The sequence below is a fragment of the Caloenas nicobarica genome, chromosome 2 (genome assembly GCF_036013445.1).
Source record: "Caloenas nicobarica isolate bCalNic1 chromosome 2, bCalNic1.hap1, whole genome shotgun sequence".
NCBI classification, from domain to species: Eukaryota; Metazoa; Chordata; class Aves; order Columbiformes; family Columbidae; genus Caloenas; species Caloenas nicobarica.
Genome location: NC_088246.1, coordinates 125,614,705 through 125,637,219, shown reverse-complemented (window position 1 = coordinate 125,637,219; position 22,515 = coordinate 125,614,705).

Genomic DNA, 22,515 nt, shown 5'->3' with positions numbered 1-22,515 from the left:
TGGGGACGGCGGGACCGGTTATCGCCGGGCGAGTCGGGTCTTAAAATCACAGAATCACGGAATCGCAGAATGTTAGGGATTAGAAGGGACCTCAAAAATCATCTAGTCCAATCCCCCTGCCGGAGCAGGAACACCTAGGTGAGGTTACCCTCACTGTGAAGAACTTTCTTCTCAAATTTAAGTGGAACCTCGTGTGTTCCAGCTTGAACCCATTGCCTCTTGTCCAATCACTGGTTGTCACCGAGAAGAGCCTGGCTCCATCCTCGTGACACCCACCCTTTACATATTTATAAACATTGATGAGGTCACCCCTCAGTCTCCTCCAAGCTAAAGAGCCCCAGCTCCCTCAGCCTTTCCTCATAAGGGAGATGCTCCACTCCATCATCTTTGTGGCCCAGCGCTGGACTCTCTCCAGCAGTTCCCTGTCCTTCTTGAACTGAGGGGCCCAGAACTGGACACAATATTCCAGATGCGGTCTCACCAGAGTAGAGAGGAAGGAGAACTTAGAGATCCCAGCTACCTGCCCACCCAGTTGCTCACTACTTCCCATTGTCGGGTGAATGTTTAGCTGCTTCGTGGAAAGCACGGCTTCATCACACATAGCAGTTACATAGAGAAACAAACACCATAAGCCCGAGCATCCCACCTTTCTCCTCCTTCCCCTGAGCTTTTACTGCTGAATGTCATATTGTATGATAAGGGATATCCCCTGTTCGGTTGGGGCCAGCTGTCACAGCTGCGTCCCCTCCCAGCTTCTGGCTCTACCCCCAGCCTACTCGCTGCTGTGGCAGAGTGGGAAAATGGAAATCTGGATGCTATGCAAGAACTGCTCAGCAACAGCCAAAGCACTGGTGTGTTATCAACACTGGTTTAGTCCCAAATCCAAACCACAGCATTTACGGGCTGCCATGAAGAAAATTGATTCCATTGTAGCCAGACCCAGTACAACGAACTATTGAAATGTTATGTGCTAATCTTCAGTGAAATAAAAAAATGAATGCTATAGGTAAGACCTGGAATGACCCTAAATGTAACTAGTGAAGAGGGACTAATTTGTAAAAGTGGATGTTTTCAGCTTCTGAAGAATAAACCTAAGACAAAGAAAGAAAGATGGCAGTGAAAGAAATCTTTAAATACTCAGCAGATGTTAGTATTTACCATTTGGTTTATAGGGCAAGACTTTGTGACAACCAGGCTGACTGCAAACATGTTCTTTGACATAAAACAAGGGGTTTTATGTATAACAGGAAAGAAGTATTTCTAATAGTACAAATAGGAATCAATATTTCAGTTTCCATTTCAATATTTCGTGAAGATGTGGATCCACAGTATCTGCACACAAATAAATCACTGTCCTGAGTGAGACTCATTGAGTTGACTGGCACTTGAAAACTTTTGTGATCCAAACTGGTGAAAATGCAAGTGTTTACAGTTTGCAATCAGGATTTGATTTGGAATTGTGGACTGAAAGCTAAAATCACTAACTGTCCAGCACTCACACATAATGCTCGATTACCCACAACTGAGCTTTCTAAGCCAAACTGTTAAACCATGCACTTACATCTGTGCCTTCGGAGTCAGCCAAACCATTGGTGATCATGTGGACAGAATGGTCTGTTACTGCCCATGAACAACGGGGAGAAAGCTGTGGGTGGGAACCCAGATCCATCTGAAGGGTCAATGCTACCTGCTCTACGCTGATAGCAATATTGTTCTTATGGAGAATGTAAATATGATTGGGTTTTTCTGCAGATTTTTGGGGGGTGTTTGACAACGAAGAATGGCACCGCTGAGGATGTATTTTATATATCTATCTATATCTATATCTATATCTATATCTATATCTATATCTATATCTATATCTATATCTATATCTATATCTATATCTATATCTATATCTATATCTCTAAAATACCTAATGCATTTCACATAGCTCCCATATTCTGAACTATATGAGCTGCTTATGTATGCTTGTAAAGAACTCCTACACTCTGCTTTATTTAGGAAAAGAAATTGACTGAATAGAAATAAGATTCCCCTTCAGTTGGCTCCTGTACTTGAAGCCTTCATATGCTGAATATGTCAAGAATAAAAATGTAGTCATGTGTTGTTTCATTGAGCCTTCCTTGGATTGATGTGTGATGCGCAGCTGTTGTCCAAATGAAAATGCCCTGTGGTGATACACACTGAATTAGCAGAGATGTCTAGACTGTAATAACTTTAAAAGCCAAATAATTTTATTATTAAATCAGTTTTTTATAATTAGGTGTCCCATGTTTTGACAGGTGTATCTTCCCTAAATATTGGCATTATTCCTGTCTATCTTTCTCTGTGATTGCCTCCTCTTTGATTAAGGCTGCCAACAATGTTTCAAGAGATCACCTGAATGCAGATTAGCACATAATTTTTTTCTCAGTGAAATTTATGTAGTCACAGACATCTGGAAATTTAAATCTGTCTATCCCAAGCAGCCGTTTTCATTTGCATAACATCATTATTGTAACCAACGGTTTCTCACACAACGATAGATTTAAAACAGTTAATTACTATCTGGCAGCTCTAGTTCCTTAATTGAAGTTTATTCTGTATTTTTTTATGTCTGAAATACTCTTCAATTATCCTAGATGTTTTCCTCGGAGGATTAATACTAGAAGCTTTTACAGTCTTCTAGTTAGAAGTAACTCAGGTGACAGACAACAAGTCTATTATTTTCAAAATTTCACTGCATTTGGTGCTGTCCAGAAGCAAAAATACAACTAAAATGCAACAAAAACCAGTTATTAAAACTCAACCCACCCACTACCCCAAAATTTGGATGTAACTTAAGAGAGAAGGAAAGAAGAATCAAGTTAGAACAAAGGTAAAATTCATAGTAGCTTTCTTAGAAAGACGTTCAAAAGAAAAGCATTGTAGAGGCTTCAAAAACTGTGATCAGGATAGGGATAGGCAATAAAATTTTTATTTTTAGGTTTATAAACATTAAGAAACAACCAGTGTAATGGGCTTGGAGGCTGAGATAAAGACCTGACACCTGACGTGTGTAAATGCTCATTGGAACGAGACTGAAATAAGACAGGTAATGTAGTGCTGGGTCTTTGAACTTCAAGGACTGGTGATACCAGATTAAATTTATGTTCTAAACAAAACCAGCACAAAATAATTTAGATACAAAACGGTTACAGATGGGCACACTGGGATTACCCCAAACCTTAGGAACATATGTGCGACCCTTTTATTTACTAGGTAACTTATAAATTTGGAAGGTAATTTTCTATAACTTGAAAACCAGGAATGCAAGTATCTTCAAAAATAAGTAAGAAGTATATCTTTAAATCAACAAAAGTATTTTTTTAAATGCATATATTTTTGTAGAGGTAGAAAGACCAGAGGGTTTAGTTAGTTTACTTAGTACATTCCTTAATGTGGTTCGACTGGCAGCATGCGATCTGCATGCAGTCTCTAAGATTTTCTGTTCAATGTGCTACCTTTTTCTTGGAAAAGATAGAGAATAACTGTTTGGATTGTACTTTCTTGTAAAACATCTATTTCTGTTCTGTGAGGAAGAGCCTCCTGTCTTCAGTTCTCTGAACACAGATTATTCAGAAAGGTCTGTCAAGAATGTTCCTGGATACAAAGGGTTTAAAGGAAGACATCTTCTGGTAGAACCAGGACAGCTGTTGATACTTTGATGTGGTTTTCCCAAAACTTGAACTTGGCTGCTGTATTTAGCTGAGTTTTTACTACACGGAGACTAAGCCTTACATAGAATATACATTTTTCTTTCAATTTAGCTTTACTCCAGCTATGACCTGCCAAAACAGGGAGAGATCCTGCCTGTCCTAGGCCTGGCCAAAACTGGATTCCCAGGACTGGGAGGGAAAGCTAGAGGTAGATATTGCCATGATGTGCACTTTGTCATAACTCTGGGAAGGCACAATATCGTTGCTGAAACTCTGAGAAGTGTCCAATGTAGAAATCTGGTAACCAGGGCAGCTGGAAGAGATGTTTCAGAGTTCAAGACAGCTTTAGAAGTGAGGTTTTTGCTGAAATCTCAGGTTATCAATAGCTCTTGAGAACATTCCACCTTTTGATACCATATTGTTGCTAGATTGCTTTGGACATTCGTTGTGCCTCTGCAGAATTTAGACTTTGAATGCCTCATTTATAATTGACTTGGCTTCACACAGAATTTCTGTGATCAATTTCCAGGCTGAAAATATGGCGTGGGTTTTTTTTTTTTTCCAATTTTATGGGTTTTGTTTTTATTCTGTCTGGTTGGTTTTATCTTGTTTGTTTATTTTTATCTTGATTGGTTGATTGGTTGGTTGGTTTGGGGAGGATACACCCTGCTAACAAAACAAAACCCACCCTAGAGTTTGGAGAATGAAGATGCAGAAGACAAAATCTTTTAAAGGCAATTCTGAAATCACAGTGAAGTATAATATCTTCTTGATTAGAAAACTTGTATCTTTCTTATTCAAACACCAGATTAGTGAGTGCTGATATAACACTTTTATTTAAATCCAGATGCTTGTTTTCTGCCTAAAAACACATAGTCCTGTAAGATCAGTTTTTTTGAGTTGTGGTCAGCAGTCATTTCCCTGGTTGAGTTGCTTCTCTAGGAGCTGCAGTCGCATGGAACCTGGTGTGGAAAAAGGAAGCGTGCAATAGGGAGGAGGACCCCTGTGCTTTGTGGTTGTGGAGTGAACTGTGTTAGAGGGAAATTTCCCATAGAAAATAAAATATGGAAAATAAAAGGTTTGTAGTGAACACAATGGGTTGTCATGTCTCGTGGTCACAGTGTACCAGCTGTTTGGCAGCTGCTAACATTGTATGATAAATCAAAGGAAATTTCTTAGAGGCTGAGAGATTCACATTTGTATTTAAAAAGAAAAAATCACCACCAAAACAAACAGAACATAGTGCATTAAAAATATATCATTATTACTAATTTCTAAAGCTTTATACTTCTCAACCTCAATATGTTAAAATACTCTAAAAGACTTTTTGTCATTATTCAGGTTTAATGTTCTGCCATTTTTATCATCACTTCAACCCAGAATTTCTTCAGCTTAACTCTGCAATTTGCATTGGATTTTATTACAGACATTATATTACAATAAATACAAAAAATCAACAGTATCTTCATTTCCCCACTGTTGTTTGGTTGTTTCCAAATGTTTCATCACTGACCACTTTTTTTGCTGGTTATATTTATGTAGGATGTTGAAAAGATTTAATAACATATAATTAAGTTAGCGGATCTAGAAGTGACAGGTGTTTGGCTTTTATTTGATAAGAATTGCACATGTGCAAACTTTTCTATCAAAATGGGAAGAGTAGAATAAAATTAAAGACTAAGAGAGAATGGAACTCAGAAAAAAACAAACAAACAAACAAAAAAACTCAGCCCAAAACTACAGCTCCAGTTGTAGCATACAAGAGCAGAAATGAACCGCTTCCAGTTCCAGTGGACAAAATCAGGGTGGCCACTTCAATACCTTTGAAAAGAAGATACAAGTCATTTGCATCCCCAGCAACCTTAGCTTTGCAGCTGACACTATGTGACCAAAGCGTTCAAAAACACATAGGGAAGAACTGGAGGATTTAAAGATATCAGACAAATCTTTTGCATACAATACACAATAAAAAGCAAAATAGACATTTTCTTGTATTTTAAAGGTATTTAAAAATAAAGTCTTTCTATTCTTTCTGCAGATGCTCTGAAAATCAGGATAGTTAAATTAATCCCACCAGTGCTAATGTATGTTTACCTCATTTTGGTGCTGTAGTAGCCATCTCCATGCATCCCTTGGGCCAATTGGTGGGTATGGAGGCAAAGTACAGAAAGAGATGAAGATTTCAGAGCTTTGATGGTTGATCTGTAGTGCAGCAGATGCCACAAAACAGATTTAAGAGATTGCAGTATGAAAGCGTCTTGAGGAGGAAAAGCAGTGAGGGTGTGTTTGTATGGATGTGAGAGCAAGTCTACAGGAGGCAAGTCTGCAGCAGACCTCCCTCCACCTCTGCCAGGGGGGAAGCTGCAATAATCAAAATATTAGACAAGCTGTACCATAGAACTAAGGAAGCAAAATTCCCACAAATCTGTATCCTGCATTCACTTTTTCAATTTCTTCCTTTGTACCTCCTCCCATTATATCCTTCCCCAGTTCCTCAGTGATATCCAAACCAAAATAAACAGGTTCTTCCTTTCTCCCATCCTCCCTAAGGCCCTTTGGATACCTTCAGCCCCTTCTGTAAACACCATGTGGTTTTTTTGTGTCCCCAGCACCCTTGCACTGCAATGTCCCATCTCCTCTGACATCTCTCTTACCTACCTATTTAGACCCATCACTTGAACCAGGTACATCATCTACTGTGGCCTGTCCAGGGCTCCACGTATCCTCCATGGCTGGCTGGCGGCCTCCCAGAAGAGTGAACAGGCTTCATCATCCCTACATTGCCCTATTCTGATGCATGAATATGTTCTCTCTCCTTCACTTGGGCATCTATTCACTAGATTTGGACACCTAGCAAAAAGAAAGTAGAATTCAACTTCGATTTAGTAAAAACTAAAACTATTGTATCATCTAATGATAGAAATGGAGTGGATTTGATGACCTTTGAAATGTCTCCCAATTTTGAGTTTCTATATTCCTAATGTTTCTAACAGTAGTACAGTCTCACGAGTCTCCCTTGGCAGTCCCTTCGGGAAAATAACATGCAGCTATCAGTAATTTAGATATATAAGCCTTCTGTAGATACAGCTGTTCTATAGATACAGTCCATGCATCAGTCCCACATGAACTTTGGCTTGCATCTGCACTCTCAGTTTGGCAGAGCATCTATTTCAATCAGAGAGCCCTCAGAAGAATCGTTGACGCCTCTTTCAGTGTATAATGGGCTGGATGCCCTACGATACCTACTGATTTCATACTGGGGGAGCTGAGGCACCTCAATCTTAGCATGATGTGTACTGTACTGTTGCAAGAATAGCATGGGGGAGTTTCTGGGACAAGCTGTGGCAGTCGCGTCTGCTCAGACCTACTCAGCTGATCGGGAACATACTCCTGGACATGACCGTGGTAGGTGAAATGAATCTCCCTTTTGAAAGGCCGATACTATTCACAGCCACAACAGGTGAAACAAATTGTGTCTACAAATCTGTTCAGGATCATTTGCTGTCCTGATGAATCCAAAATTATTTCAGCTGCAAAAATATGGTCAACTAGATTACAAGTGAAAAAATTATGAAAATCAGAAGTCAACTCTCCAGATACTCTTCACTGTTTTCAGTGCAAGGTTTGCCTAACTGAGGATTTAAGAGATTTGGATAACCCTCTTGTTCTGTTCTCCATACAGCAAATAATGTCAGCACAAATTGTTCTGTATGGTCTCAAAAGAGTTTAGGAAACTACAAACTTTCTTTCTAATGCCCCCCAAGTGTTTTTTGAACTCAAAACGTAAAAGGAAAAGACTTCCCGAGGGCGTTACAAAGAAGACTGATGTGAGGTACCAGTAGGTGGTGCTGGTACAACAGTGCGTTGGGGCTGCAGACCCGACGTTGAAGCCAGCACTTCAAAACTTTTCTTCCCAGCCGATACCATTACTGCATCGCTTTCTAATTTTAAATATTATTGTCTTATTGCTGTGAGGCTAAGAGCTGTAGTTATGTACCAAGGCGACACAGTACTAAGTTCTATATAAATAGAAAACAAAAAGACAATATATAGCATTTCGTTCCTCTGCTGGTTCAAGCAAACAGATTAACAACATGTTACGCAGCAGTCATGGGAACTCTCGGAAGTTTTGGCAAAATGCTACCAATGAACTAAAGGTCAAGTTGAGGTGATTCCTTGACTTTCAATATAGCTCACACCTACGGGAATACCTGTGTACTACTGCAAACACAAAGACATGCTTGAAACTTCCAGTTGCGTTTTATGGCAGGCACTTGAGAAAGAATCTGTAAAGAGATAATCTTTGCATAGAATAACATCCCTACCACTTTGAATTGTTATCTGAAATGAAAAGCTGCACCCTGTAAAGTTTTCAAGGAAAAATATATTTTGCACAAAATGCTCTTAATATGAGTGTCTCTTGGTTACCTAGTTCTGGGAAGCATCTATTGTCCTTGAGTCTTTTTTTTCCTCCTGTCTGTCAGTGCACAGTCCTACCATAAGTTAAGGTGAAGTGTTTGTTAGGGAACATCAGCTGAAGCACAGGCAACAGCTCATAAGTAATTTAATCATAGGAAATACCAATTTGTTATTTAATTTGTTAATGGTAATTGCAATGAATGGATTTGTTAAATTTCTGTCTCTTATAAGTAGAATTATACACAGTTCTCATGCTTACTTTCACATTATTTGTACAGGCCATTATAAAATTGTATTATGTCTCCAGTTCTTTTGGAAACAACCAAAATTTTGTCTTTTCAAAATAAAGATTCTAGTTGTACAGTAATGCTCAGAAAGATGCATCTAGAAAAAAAAAACCAAACACATTTCAGCTGTGTTCTGGACCCCAAGGGATGTTTATTCTTTTTTGTCTTTGTTTCTTTTATAATGTTATTAGTTCTTCCTTCTTGGAACACAGTTTGACCTGTTGTGGTTTTTTTTTTTTTTTCCTTCCTTTTGGAGAGTGAAATTAGAGTGTTCCAGGGAACATGGGCAATAATTCATCCCCATGCACTTAAGCTTCTAACCTTTAACTCAGCACAAGCTTTAGGAAGTCATCTACAGGCATCCTGTCCATGCAACCTTTCCTTTTATTTCTGCATTTTGCATTTCTCATCTTTGGCAGTTCTTTAATCTTTCCTCATTACTGAAATAGTAAATGGACACAACGAGGAGGGAAAGAAGAATTAAAGGAGGTGAATAACAAGAGACAGCTGTTGGCTGCTACTCAGCAGCCACAACAGTATCTTCTAGGCACTTGCAGACAAATGATAGAAATCTGGATGTGCTCTCCCATTAATCTGCGTTAGCAGGGACAGCCCTTGGTGGAATCATAGAACCTGCCACACCTTGCAAGCTGAGAGATGACAAACATCATCTGTGCTATTGCAGTATATGTGAACTTTGGAAAAAGTCATCAGCTGAAAAATGTCTATAAATAAAGAATCCTGGAAAAGGACTCCAGTAAGTCTTTGCAGTATGCTGTACAAAGCAAAAGCATAGAAATGCCAAGAAAAGTCACTTCGTATAAGTTGGTAGATTGATGCTTGCAGGTTTCTGCAAACTAGAGCAGCTGAGAGTCAACTACAACTTAATTTTGGAAGTAAAATGTTTTTCTTCTACTCATTTCCTTTTTAATATCAGTTTTGTCCCCTTCTCAAATCAGGATGAAATATTAAAATATTGAAAAATATTCATGAGCAAAATTAAATCAGTCATTTATTTTTAATGATTTCTTGGTTGTTTAGTTTAGATAGCTTGAAGTAGCTTGAATTTCAAAATCAGTAACTTAGAAGAGGAGATTTAAAATCTCCCAATTAATAATGATGCTAATAGATATTTTGACAGGTTTGAAATATGTTGTTTTTTCCCCAAAATATCTTCAGGAACAAATATTTGTTGAAACTAAAGCCCTTTCCTCGCTAACATGTCAGTTCTGACAGTCTGGCATTTTGCAGTTGAAAAATCTCTTGGGTGAGAAATTTCTACCCAGCTGTATTTATAATAGCGGAGGGTTAGGCAGTTCCGCAGTTCTGCCTCATTGTTCTTCTTCCCCATAGATGAATACGAAAATACTCCTGACATTCTCCAAATTCACCTAGTGATCTAGTAACTCACCTCTGAGTAAAGGCACGATCTTGTTACCTGCCTTGCTATGGCACTACATCTCAAGTTGTCCAATGTGAAGTCATATTCTTGTCAAATATGGCTGCTAACAAACTGTAGTCTAGCTGGGGAAAGGGTCTAGTAAAAAGTCTCAGGATGGACACTGAGGGAGATTTGTACGTACCCTGATGATGGGTGAAGCTGGGTCTCCTCTCATTCACTGCTACTCAGTGAAGAGCCGCTGGTTGCTACAGCACTGCCAAGCAACATTAGCAGGAGTTACGTCATCAAAAGAATTGCTGAAGAGCTAACTCCTGCTTTTGGACTGATTTGCTATTTAGGAGCTACAAGCTGTTCATGGGTAAGCCTGCCTTCAGAAAACAAGTTGTTGTGAGTTTCCTCCAGGGTGTTTATGCAAACATCGGTTCCTCTCTCTGCCTTGTTTTGCATTTAAGTAAGAAGCCCTTCAAAAAAAAGAGTCTTGAACACTCGTCATTTTCCAGTGTACTATGTAACGCTATGTGATGAGACACTAGTACAGGCCAAACCTTCCCAAGATGGATATTCAGAGGCAGTGCAGTTATAGTGGAGCTGAGCTCCTGGAAAGACTGTTCCTCTTGGAATATTTTGCGTGGTCCAAATCTCATGTGTGGCTGTACAAGTAATCAGTGGCAACAGGGCATTTTTTGCCTTGTTTGAAATTACTTCGTATTACATGGTATCTGCTTCTTATTCTATCGGATTTTTATTCAATTTGCCATCAATAGTTTTCAAGTTTGGGCACTATCAGAAACTGTTGATTTGTTAAGGGATGCTTTTATGTATCTCTACCCCCGTGACTGTGAAATTACATTGGGTATTGCTAGCTTCACCAAGTAGCTGGCATTTGGCCCAGGAATGAAAGATATTAGCAAGCCATAACACCTTCAGATTCTAGCAGAGCCAGAGAAAGGCTGTGGGTGATCTTTATCAGAATACCACTTGCAGGAGAGAAACGATAACTAGATAGAGATCTTTGATCAGCAGAGAGATTTCTTTTGTAGTGACACCACTGGCACAGTGTGCCTGTGAAGCAATTAGATGCTACATTAGTATTAGGAAACAAATGGACCAATTTTTATTGTAGAAGAAGAGAAAAGGGAAAACCATGCTGAATTACGCAACAGAATATTGCTGCATTAAGTAATTCAAAATGAGCACATTTTTGGCCATTGAGGAACCTTTCTGCATTTCTCTTCTCAGTAGTGACATTAAGCTCAATTTGCTTGTCTAAATATACCCTGAATTTTCAAAACTCCTCCGCTTCTGTCCAAATGTGAGTAGAATACTGGCTTGCACAGTTGAATTTCTGGATCATTTCATTCATCAGAAGCTGCTTTCAATATTACACTAACCAAGGAGGCCACTATATGGAATTCATATTGGAGTGCAGAGGTTTGATTGTGTGAAAAGTGTACCCTGGTTTAAGTTGAAGTACGGATTGCAGGATTTAGGATTCTGATCTGTGACTTGATGAGCTGCTACTCGTCAACCACATGTTGATAAATGTTCATGTGTGTTCTTAGTCTGTGACAAAAATAAAGTATTATGACTTAGATTACCCATCTTTAAGTGAATATTGTAACCTTACTAAAAGTTCAAGTAAGAAAGTTGGGGATTTGGTTTGGTTTACGATACCCTTGAAGGGGTTAAAATTAGGAGTGTTGAAAGAGGCATAATGTAACAGGAGCGGTTCAGTCATCAGAATAGTTATGCTGGTAGCACAGTCCAAAACTCTTTCACATGTAGACAAACTCTGAGAGCCTCCAGGCTGTAATGTGATCTGTACAGGTTAGCTATTCCGACATGGTTAATTACTGTACCTTTTCTCACGACTGAAGGGGTAGTTTGCTAGAAATTGACAATCAAAGACTGTATAAAGCAAAATTCAAAATCTGAGCTCTGTGAATTTTGGAAAGCTGAGATTTACAAGCAAACTTTCTTTGTTTTTATTTTAATTTACAAAGGTTATCAGTTACTCCAGTGTTTAACATGCTTTCCACCACATCTCTGAGCAAAGTTAACATGTCTATCCTCCCTGCAATGGAAATCAACTTTATGACAGTCTGATTTTTTTCAAAGTTATTAAGAGGCTACAGACACAGAAAGAAGTCTAATGAGATTTAGTGTCTAAATATTTCAAAAAATCTGGTCATAAGTGATTACAGTGCAAACCTGTGATGGAGATGTGAACTAAGGTTTTAGTTATGTCTCTTTGAAAATGTTCAGTTTCAGAAGTATACACTAATTTTACCGATTCTTGCAATGAATTTATTTCCATCGACTTCTGACATAGTATAGATTCTTTTTTGGTTTGCTTTTAACCTTGCTAAAATTGAAGATGAAACAGCTTCCTTCCTGTTACAACAAACCACCTCGTTACATCCTGGAAACTTACTTCTAATACGGTATTTCTAACTATGTTCATTTTCTGAAGAAACATTTAACTCATTTGTTCTTTGACTTTGAGAAACCATGGCATGAGGTCAATACCAAGAAGTGGTCAGAATTTTAAATATAGACTAGGGACTGGGTCCCTGTTGACATTTGAAAAATCTGAGCTCTTTCATTAACTGTATACAGTACAGGTCAATTAAAAGTTAAGGCAGGATGGAAGTAAATTACTTCCTTCTTCATGGTTTAAGAAAAGGAAAATGAATCTGAAATTGAAGGGTTTTTTAACAAACCAGTCTAATAGGACTGAATAAATTAAACTGTCAGGCTTTAGTCATTACACATCTTCCTGTGTGAAGCATGGAAATTGGAAGCACAGACTGTGCATATTATGTTAATACTGTTTACTCTGCTTGGTATCCATGACGTATGCTGGTGAGTCTAAGATACAACAGAATTATGTCTTACAGAAAAGAAAGAGAAATAAGGTTAATGAAACAGCTTCTTGGCACTATAGCTAAGTAAAACACATCTCTGACTAGAGTGCTGAACAGTATTTGGGGTATTCATGAGCTATTCTGCAGATGCTATGGCTCACATTAGCATGTATAACACCGAATCATCCTGTCAAAGAACCCTTTTTCTGTTCAACAGCGTAACAAGGCATTGATTGTGATTGTTGGATTATAGAGTCTGTCTACTGAAATTTGTGCAAGATGCTAAAATGACACAAAGGGCCATATTCTTCGCTAGAATGCAGAAGTGCAGCTTTCATAAAATATGTTATCCCCAAAATATAAGGAAAGACTGTACATTTAGAACTGACTTTGTGTTTCTTTATGCTTTAGTACTCTGAAGGGTCTTACTTGGTGTTTTGATTTCATAGTACATAAGTTTTCAGTTCCACCAAAAGGATATTTTTCTTAAAATAATTTACAGAAAATCTATTGATTTTTTCCCAGAGTAGAGTCTCATTTTGCCTTATTAAGTGGCATCCTGAAACCTATGTGATTATTTGAGAGTAAGCAACTTCTTTTCGGGTAAAGATGAGACAACGTTAATGGGTATTTTTGTGTGCTGTATGTCGCATTGACTTCAACAGAACAAACACTGAAACTCTATTGGATAGTGCATCATTCTTCTATGCTATATAGTATAGAACTGACATAATACAGAGCTGATATTGCAGGAGTTAATGACTATCTCTGGGGCTATGGCTAGCCTCCCACTCCTATTATGCTGTTATCAACTAGTTTTACTTTGGAAAAGCTTAACATTTATTATAGTCACTAGAAGACTGATTTAGCATTAGGTCACTAATACAACACAAATATAAGCTGTGGTATGGATATACAAGTGATCACAGAATCACAGAATTGTTTTGGTTGGAAAAGACCTTTAAGAACATTGAGTCCAACTGTTAATCTAGCACTGCCAAGTCCACCACTAAACCATGTCCCTAAGAACCTCATCTACATGTCTTTTAAACACCTCCAGGGATGGTGACTCAACCCCTTCCCTGGGCAGCCTGTTCCAATGCCTGACAACTCTTTCCGTGAAGAATTTTTTCCTCATATCCAATCTAAACCTCCCCTGGTGCAACTTGAGGCCATTTCCTCTCATCCTATCACTTGTTACTTGGGAGAAGAGACCAACACCCTCTATGCTACACCCTCCTTTCAGGTAGTTGCAGAGAGTGATAAAGTCTCCCCTCAGCCTCCTTTTCTCCAGGCTAAACAGCCCCAGTTCCCTCAGCCGCTCCTCATAAGTCTTGTGTTGCTCATGCTCAGGTGTTAGTGCTGCAGTGCCCTGTGCAGTTGTGTGATGATTCTGCGGCCGAAACAAGAATGACCTGTTTACGTTTGCTTCAGGGTTAACTCCATGGGTCACAACATTGCAGAGGCAGGTGAGGCCATGGCACTGGGAACCACCAACTCTGCAATGCTGCTGTCAAGGTTGGTTGCAGCTTTATGGGAGAACAACATGCTCGAAAGGCTTTGATGCCATTAACGGTAACCAATATTGAATCATTGAATAGTTTGGATTGGCCATGCATTCACCTCGTTGTGTACAGTGTGGGTAGACCACCACTGCTTGTCCCTGTCACCAGAACAGGGTGATCATCGGAACAGACGAGACAGGGTTGCTCCCTCCCACCACCGCTAGCAGTTGCTGTCATCTTCTCAGGCCAGAGCCCACGGCTTCCAGAGCAAGGCAGAGCTGCTCTGCAGCATGACTGGAAGGGGCAGCAATGCCTTTTCCTGGCCACAGGAACAGTCTTCTGACTCTCTGAAAATACAGACACTTACAAACAAAGTTTGTTTTCTGACTCTGAACAAAGTATAGGAGTGTTCTGGCAAGAGTGGTGAAAAAACGGCATTTCAGAAAAACTGAACTGTTTTCATTGTATTTTTTTTTCTCTCCAAAATAAAGCACAACAACCATTTTCCTGTACTTTGGTCCCCAGATGCCTGGGCAGATGAGGCTGTTACCTATTAAACAGGAGAATCCTAAGCTGGTGTTGCAGATTGTGAGTGTTCCAGATAGGTCAATGGATTGGCCTAGAAATGTGCAAAAATGCAGAGAAGGGTAAAAAAAATATATATATGTCTAGTAACAGTAAGTATGGTGAACAGGAGATAGGGAGAGGTAGGGAGATATTCTTGTGACTTTAAATAGGCCAATATGTCCCTAAGAGAGCCTTGAAACTCAATAATTTGATTTGAGAACAACTGAAGTCATGCTCATTTCTGCAAATAGCATATTTGATGCCAAAGAAATTTCTGAAAGAAGTTATGAAGCTGAGTACATTGACAATTTTCTTGCCCTTGGTGTGCATCTTGAAGGTTTTATTATGATGCAATTTGGAGGCGGATATTTCTGCTGAAAGAAAGTAGAATTTTCTAAATCATTGGTCACAGACACAAAATGACCTAAAATGAAAGTGGAATGATGGCTGTGTTGCAATGTAATATATAAGAAATTGATTTAAAGGGATATAGAACACTACTTTGAGAAAATTCTAAAATACATTTGTTTTAATTAGACAAAAACTGGCTAATGAAATTATTTGCATTTAGCACTGTGGAATTCAGTGAATTGATTTATACATGATACATTAATATTTCTGTTTAAACCAGCATAGCCCATTCTTAATTTGCTTTGCTGATCAAAATATACAGCTGTAATAGATTTAGGGATGAGAGGAAATTACCAAATTCCAGAAGGCTATTTCAAAGCATGTTTTACCAAGTGAACATTTGGGTAGAACATCTAGAGAATCTAAAATATAAATTATCTTTATTAGCGATAAAGCTAAGTGTGTTACTTCATTGACTTTAGATTCCTCTACAAGTAAGACAAACTTATAGCCACGTAAATGTAACATACGGAAGAAAGAAAAAACTCAACTCTAATTAAAAATAATATAGTCCCCAGGACACTACATTTGTTAAAAGGCAGGGAACAATAAAGGAATTTAGGTGACTACCTCATGGGAAACCAGGAAGAGAGAGAGAGACCACTAGAGACACCTCAGATACTTCTGTAGCGCTATGACTTAGTGATTAATATGCTTAATATACACTGTTGATTTTGGCATTTCATTTTACAATTTCATTCAAATGGGTAGCAGGGAGTCCCAAAATTCACTTGATAAGAAACATATTGCTGCAGAGAAGAAAAATCTGAGAAAGAAATAAGATTATGCAATATATGTGTCACTTAGGAAGCTATACTCTAATTAAAAGAATTAATCCCAGGCAAGTTTACAAAAGACAACACACATGGGCTGCAGAATACGAAAGAAGGTTGGAAAAGTGCTGTGCTTCTGCCTTGCTTTGTTCTGAGGAAGTGACAAATACGGTTTCCACCAGACTTCTAAAGACCAGTCTAAGTGGTTTAAAGATATGAAACCCTGAAACTGTATAAATATGCATGAAGTGTTAAAATAAAATATTTAAATCCAAATAACAGGACCTTTCTATAATCTACAAGTATTCCACTACATAAACAGACCTGAGAGGAGCAGAGAACATAAACCGAACAAGTCTCCCTTGAAGGAAGGATTTTGTAGAAAGCTGGCATTTGTGTTAAAATTCCTCTTTAATTCAGATTGCACCAATCTGACAAGCCCCACGTCACTGTGTAAGATAAAGCAACCGCTTATCAAGTGGGGAAAATGTCAAAATCCAACATGATTATTTGCCAGGAATACGGGAAAGGTACTCAACACTAGAATGGACTTGACCTAAGGCCCTTTAAAATTGACACGCGAATTTTATAAGTCCAGGGCAACTATACCTTTAGGAAATCATGAGGAAGAGCAAGCCACTTCATCAGCCTCTCCTGACTAGACTAGTGCATTGGTGTTGTTCTGCCTATTGTTTTCTCTCCAACCTCCATCTGCCGCTGGTAGTAGCCAAATGCTGATATTCCCATTTGCTTTTCTGATTGAACAAAATGAACGGTTTTACAGCCCCATATCCTCCTCTTGCAACAGTACCGGCGGCAGCATGAAGGGTTCTCTGTAAGTGCCAGGCAAAACCCTGCATCCACACACCACTGCAATCAAAACGTCTGAAGCTGTGGCACCCCGCTGTGCTCCAAAGATGAACCTTTGGGCAGAAGCTCCTGGGGAGGGGAAGGACTCAGGACATTGCGTAGGTATGTGGGGTTTTTCCTTTGATAAAGTACCCATGCATTGAAAAGAAATACAGGAGCATTTTTTTTTCTCCTTCATTAAATAAAAGGCACTGGCCTGTGACTCTAAGACAGTGGGGTCTAGTGGAGCTGAAGCAAATAAGCAGATGACAAGGGAAATAAAAACTATTTCAAATCTGTGGGTCTGGCCATGTTGTTGTCTGGGCTACACTCGAGAAAAAGATATATCTGGATGATGCACAATGGCTGGCATTTTCTAAGCATCAAGAGATTTTGGATCTAATGCCCTGCAAGCCCTCAGCTGCACTCCTGATTTCTCCAGCCATGAAAATCCCAGCCACTGGAGATATATGTTATTTTTGGAGAAGAATGGAAATATCCTACCTACAATGTAAATATTACAATTTTGAAGACAATACAATGAAACCTTTCAGGTGACCCAGTCTTGTCTGCTATGGTGGTTGGATTGAGATGGGAGGTCTACAGTTTGAGGCTCCCTGCAATGTTTTGCGTTGATGTAACTGTAAGTGTTGGGCCATGCAAACGCGTATGGAGAAGAAATGCCTGTGGTCTCACTTTTCCCTAGGTACATATGGTACATAAATATTTCAGCTCTAAGTGCTTCATCTAGCAGTCTTCCCTGGGTTTCCTTTATGAAAAGTGGTAGGCCAGAGGGATTTGTCCCATGAAGCACCAAATGAACCCTGCTACTGTAAGTCGTCTTTTGTACACATATTACTTGGATTTATTTTTTAAGTACTATGATTATTTATTCTATGAGACAAATTTATCTTCCTTTATGTCTGAGGCTGGAGTCAAAATAAGACTGAACCTTGACATTTTAGCAATATTTTGTTTTATAAATTTAAGGCTAAGTCGGGTGACTTTTATTACATTAAAAAATACTACGAGGAGAATGGGTAACTTTTTTTGCCTCTTCTTCCCATAGATATTTATATTGATATTCACCAAAGGCTGTACAGCCTTAAAAGCCAATACAACAGCCTATTCTGCCCTGTTCCAAGAATATGTCATGTGGTTACTACATACTGAACAGGGCTGTATGCAATAGAGCAGGCTTAGCTGAGATGACTGGAGAAAATGTTATCATTAGCTCTGTAGGCAAACAACATTAGGAGACAGAAAACCCTTGTGGAAGCCAATATGATTAAATCACTACTTGCTAGTCACGACCATGTTGCATGTCGTGTCCAAAAATATCAATGTAGTTATTGAAGGCAGGACTAACAGAGAATGCAAGAACCACATCTTTGATGGGGGAGAAAGTATCAGGCTTATCCCCTCCTTTTTTTCTGGACTAAGAAAGAAAAAGTTTTGACTAAAGGAAATGATATCATAGCACTTTTCTAAGCAATATTCAATGCACAGAATAAAATGTTCAGCTTCAGAAATGAATCAAAACATCAAGTAGATATTGTTAGGAAGTCTGTCTTTCCCAAAAGGTTCCACATGATTTCCATACTAATTAACCGATAGAAGATGTTCCTTATTCTCTGGCAAATTACAGCACTTTAACAACAGTCACTGTGGGCTACAAGGTACCAGGCAGGGACTTGTAATGTGTCACTTTAGGTCTAGATTCAGTCTCACTGTGCAGTGGCTCTGCCACCAAACACATCTGGGCTGCATCTGGCTGCAGCTGGTGTCTGCACTGACCCATGCAGGGTCTTGGGTTCCCATGACTCTGAGTCGCTATGCAAGAACCTGCATTTTGTGATGAAGAGTTGTATGTGAACTGGTATATTAATGAGGCCAAGTGGCACTAACCTGCTTGTATCCACAGTGCTTAACCCTCGGCTCCTCTAGAGCAGAGTTTTCCTGGAGAGACCTCATTGAAACAGCCCAAAACAGAGCAAGTTGACAATTAAGCAATGTGGGCACCCAGGGCTTTAGTGTCTAAATTCACTTCTATTCCCTCTTTCGTTTAACATTATAGTCCTGCCTGTCTAGTACAAAGTAATTCAGTTGCTTTATTCCAGTCCATATAAGCTGCTACTTTTAGTCCATTGTAGTGTCCTACTTGTCATGTTACACACTGATGTGTGTGGTGTTGTTTCTTGAAAGCAAAAAAAAAAAAAACAAAAAAGAGATACATTCCTCACTGCACTGCATGTATTATTTAAAATATTTGTAAATGTTCCCAGGTACTGAACAGTATGTAAACAGATGTGTCAAAAATATCAACCTGTGAACATTATCATCTGTCAGAAAAAAAATATATACAGGTTATATAATGAAATTCAGAGAAACTGAATCAGTTACCAGGCAGTGCTTTTAAATGTACCCATTACCAGTGATGAGACTTTAAATTCTTTCTACTACCACGCAATGACATGAACTGTACTGGAGCAAAGGTAATAGGCACCAGAGATATATAATAGGTGTTGTAACCTGTTGCAAAAGGAGGTGGTTTCCTTAGCAATAAGAATGATGCTTAAAGTGTACCCTTTATCTTCTCTTGCTTTCTTTTCAGTAAATTCTCGTGTTTACTGGCTTGCTTGAGGAATCAAATATCTACTATCAAGCCTCAAGCGATGTGAATAGATGCAAAGCGAATAGATTTCATACTGATTAGTCAGTAGTAAATTTTATGAGTTCAGGCTCTGTTTGAAATTAGAAATATTAATTATTTTTAATGTTAGTGTGCATTTCCTGATTAATGCTATGGGAAAACATTTGCTTTTTGTAACTGGCACAACATTTGAAATGGTGAGCACTGGCATATCATTGACACTGATTTCGGTTCCCATACTATTAGGTCTCATGAATGCATTTAATGCTTAAACCAAATTCTTAGATTTCATACTTGGGAGAAGTGGGTAAGGAAGAATTCATGCTCTCTCTGTATCCTAACATCTATTAGGAAATCAATACCTTTCAAGTACTAATTAATTTCTTTATTCTTATGTGGAAGCTTTTTATGAACAACCATGCAGGATTTCTAGACAGGTGATTTTCGTAGGACCTGATTCTCATTTACATTGATACCCAAACACTGTTCTGGCAACATGAAAGAGCTTTAAAACATCTGCATTTTATTCTCAAGATACAACAAAAACTTAATTGGTATTCCTCAACACAAATGAAGCATGTATGTTCTTCATAGACATAACATATAAATCTATAATATAGATTTTTAAAATAAATGAGATTCTGTGTTAAAACAGCAACATACAATTTTAAACATTCTGTATTGCTCTCCATGAGAGAAGTAAACAAAACCAATCCTGTTTCTGCATGTCCCTTGGCTATCACTTGTTTGATTCAGTTATGAACCTTAGAGCATTGTGTTACAGGATGTGCGGTGTGTTTTTTTTAATAATGATCACAAAACATTCTGAGCAAAGCTGAGGTGTGCACAGCATACACCCCTGCTGTATTGAAAAGATATTCAAAATTGTACAGGTAACACATTCTGAAAGAATCTGTACCTTGTGAGGTGAATAGGGGAAGGGACTAAAAGGACATAGGTAACAGAGAACACTGCACAAAGCAGAAGGAAAGTCACACTGAATTGTAATGCCGCAAGTGACACACAATGTCGATGGTCAGAAGTATTTTGTTTTCCCACTGAACAAATGAAATGGCAGTTTGATGTATTAAAAGCACAGCGTGTGACTTAAGTATGACTTAAGAATATATGCAATGCTGCCCAGTGTTCTAACACCTCCAGTAAACACTCACTTCACTATGAAACAGAAGACCCCATAACTCAATAAACATGAGAAAACCTGACTCCAGATTTTCTGAAATGCTTGCTAAGGCTGAAAATATACTGAATATTTAAGAGCTCTACATTATTATGTTCTCATTCCTGCCATAACATGTCTCTGTGTGGCTGAAAGACAGATCTTCAGTGCCTTGTTGGGCAACGGATCGGGTGGCAAACACATAAACTGCATTGCCCCCTGAGCCTTTGGGACACTTAGGAAACAGTCCTGCTTTTGTGGTATGAAGTATAGATGAGTTAACTTAAAAAGAAAGCTTTCCCATGAAAATCTGAGCCATGAAAATCCTAAGGGAAATGATCAGATGGATATTATCTCCATCAGTTTCCTCTTTTCTCATGTGCTCCATCTTCCAAACCAGCTTGGAGCAGACTCCAAAATTTGATAAATTCACATGAAGTCATCAGTCTCTCAGAGCCTCTCAGAAGAGCTTGATACAAGACAGCAGGCTGTTGTTAGTACTGTGTCGCGTTTGAAAGGGTGAGGCTGACAACGGCTCAGGCGTGTTTCAGGGCTTGTGAATGTCTCTCACACTCCATGGAGGTCACTGGAGGAAAGGATTTCCAATACAGTCTTTTTGCCAGGAGTCTCTGGCTGATAGATGCTTTTTCCTGAAAGTGGACTTCAGCTTAGACTTCTCTGTCACCACATTTAAAACCCATAGCCCATGACCCTTCCAGAGTTCACCTTCTTTTTGCAGGCTCTTATTCCATCTGTTGAAGGCAGCTCTCATTGCTTTTGAGTCACTTCATCAATCAGAGAGATATCCCAGGTTGTGTCCACATGTGGATACATATCCTCCTTTATAGGAGGAAGAAATGGTTTCATTTTAATGGCTTCATTAAATAGAAGACCAAAGCGTTCTCCAGTTCTTTGCTCTCCACAGGACTTCATGTTCTCTTTAGCCATCTAAAATAACATTGTAACTCTTTATTTGATCTGTGATGGGAAGTGTCTTGATGCAAGAGGTAGCTCAAACTGTATGTATGCTCTTAGTGATGCTTTTCCTCCATTTATGGTATTATTTTACTTCCTAGTACTCCCACACTGTCAATTGTATTGTTGATAGTTGTTGATATTGTGATACATACTTTTGAGTCCATTAAATATTAATCAAAGATTTTTTTTTTCTGAAGAACACAATTCTATAGCTAGCGATTTCTCATCTTCTAAGCCATTTAACACCAACTTTTGGTGCATTTCTTTTTCTTCTGCCCCTGTGTTGGAGTTGGCCAAGGATTGCAGTGTCTTCGCTATATCTACCAAATGTGAAAAGTGAATTACAAGAATTACTTCAGACCCTAAACAGGAAGTCCCAATTTTATTTCACCTTTTCCTCTCCAAGAATGAATTGTGGGATATTCTGTGTCACCAGAGGGTGTCCTAAAAGCACCTTGGAAGCATCTGTCACACTGAGCAACAAGCTAGGTTTACTCAGTGACACATTTTTGCCAGACGGTGTTACAGGAGCAAGGAGCCTATGCCTGGTGTGTTACCTCACCGTAGACCTAGAGCCAGATGGCCAGTCCCAACTCAGCTCATCCCACAGGAAAGCTCCAAGCACAGCTCCACAGACCTTCACATCTCCTCCTCTGGACTGATGGTCGCCTACTCTGCTTGGTCTGTAGGCAATTCTGAGAGGTAACTATCTCTTTCTGTCATCTCTCTCAATTTATTGCAGGCCTCGCTGACTACAGTTATTCTCCTACCTTCATCTCCCAAGTTGAGCGCCCTGTCCCAGAGGGTGAGGAAGGAGGCCACCAGCCCCACCATGGAGGATAGCGACTTGGTGGAAGTGCTATGGCTCCACTGATCAGGGAAAGATTCAGTGGCCCATGGGGTGACTATACACAAAACCTGAAGCCCAGGCATGTCTTCAAAGGCCT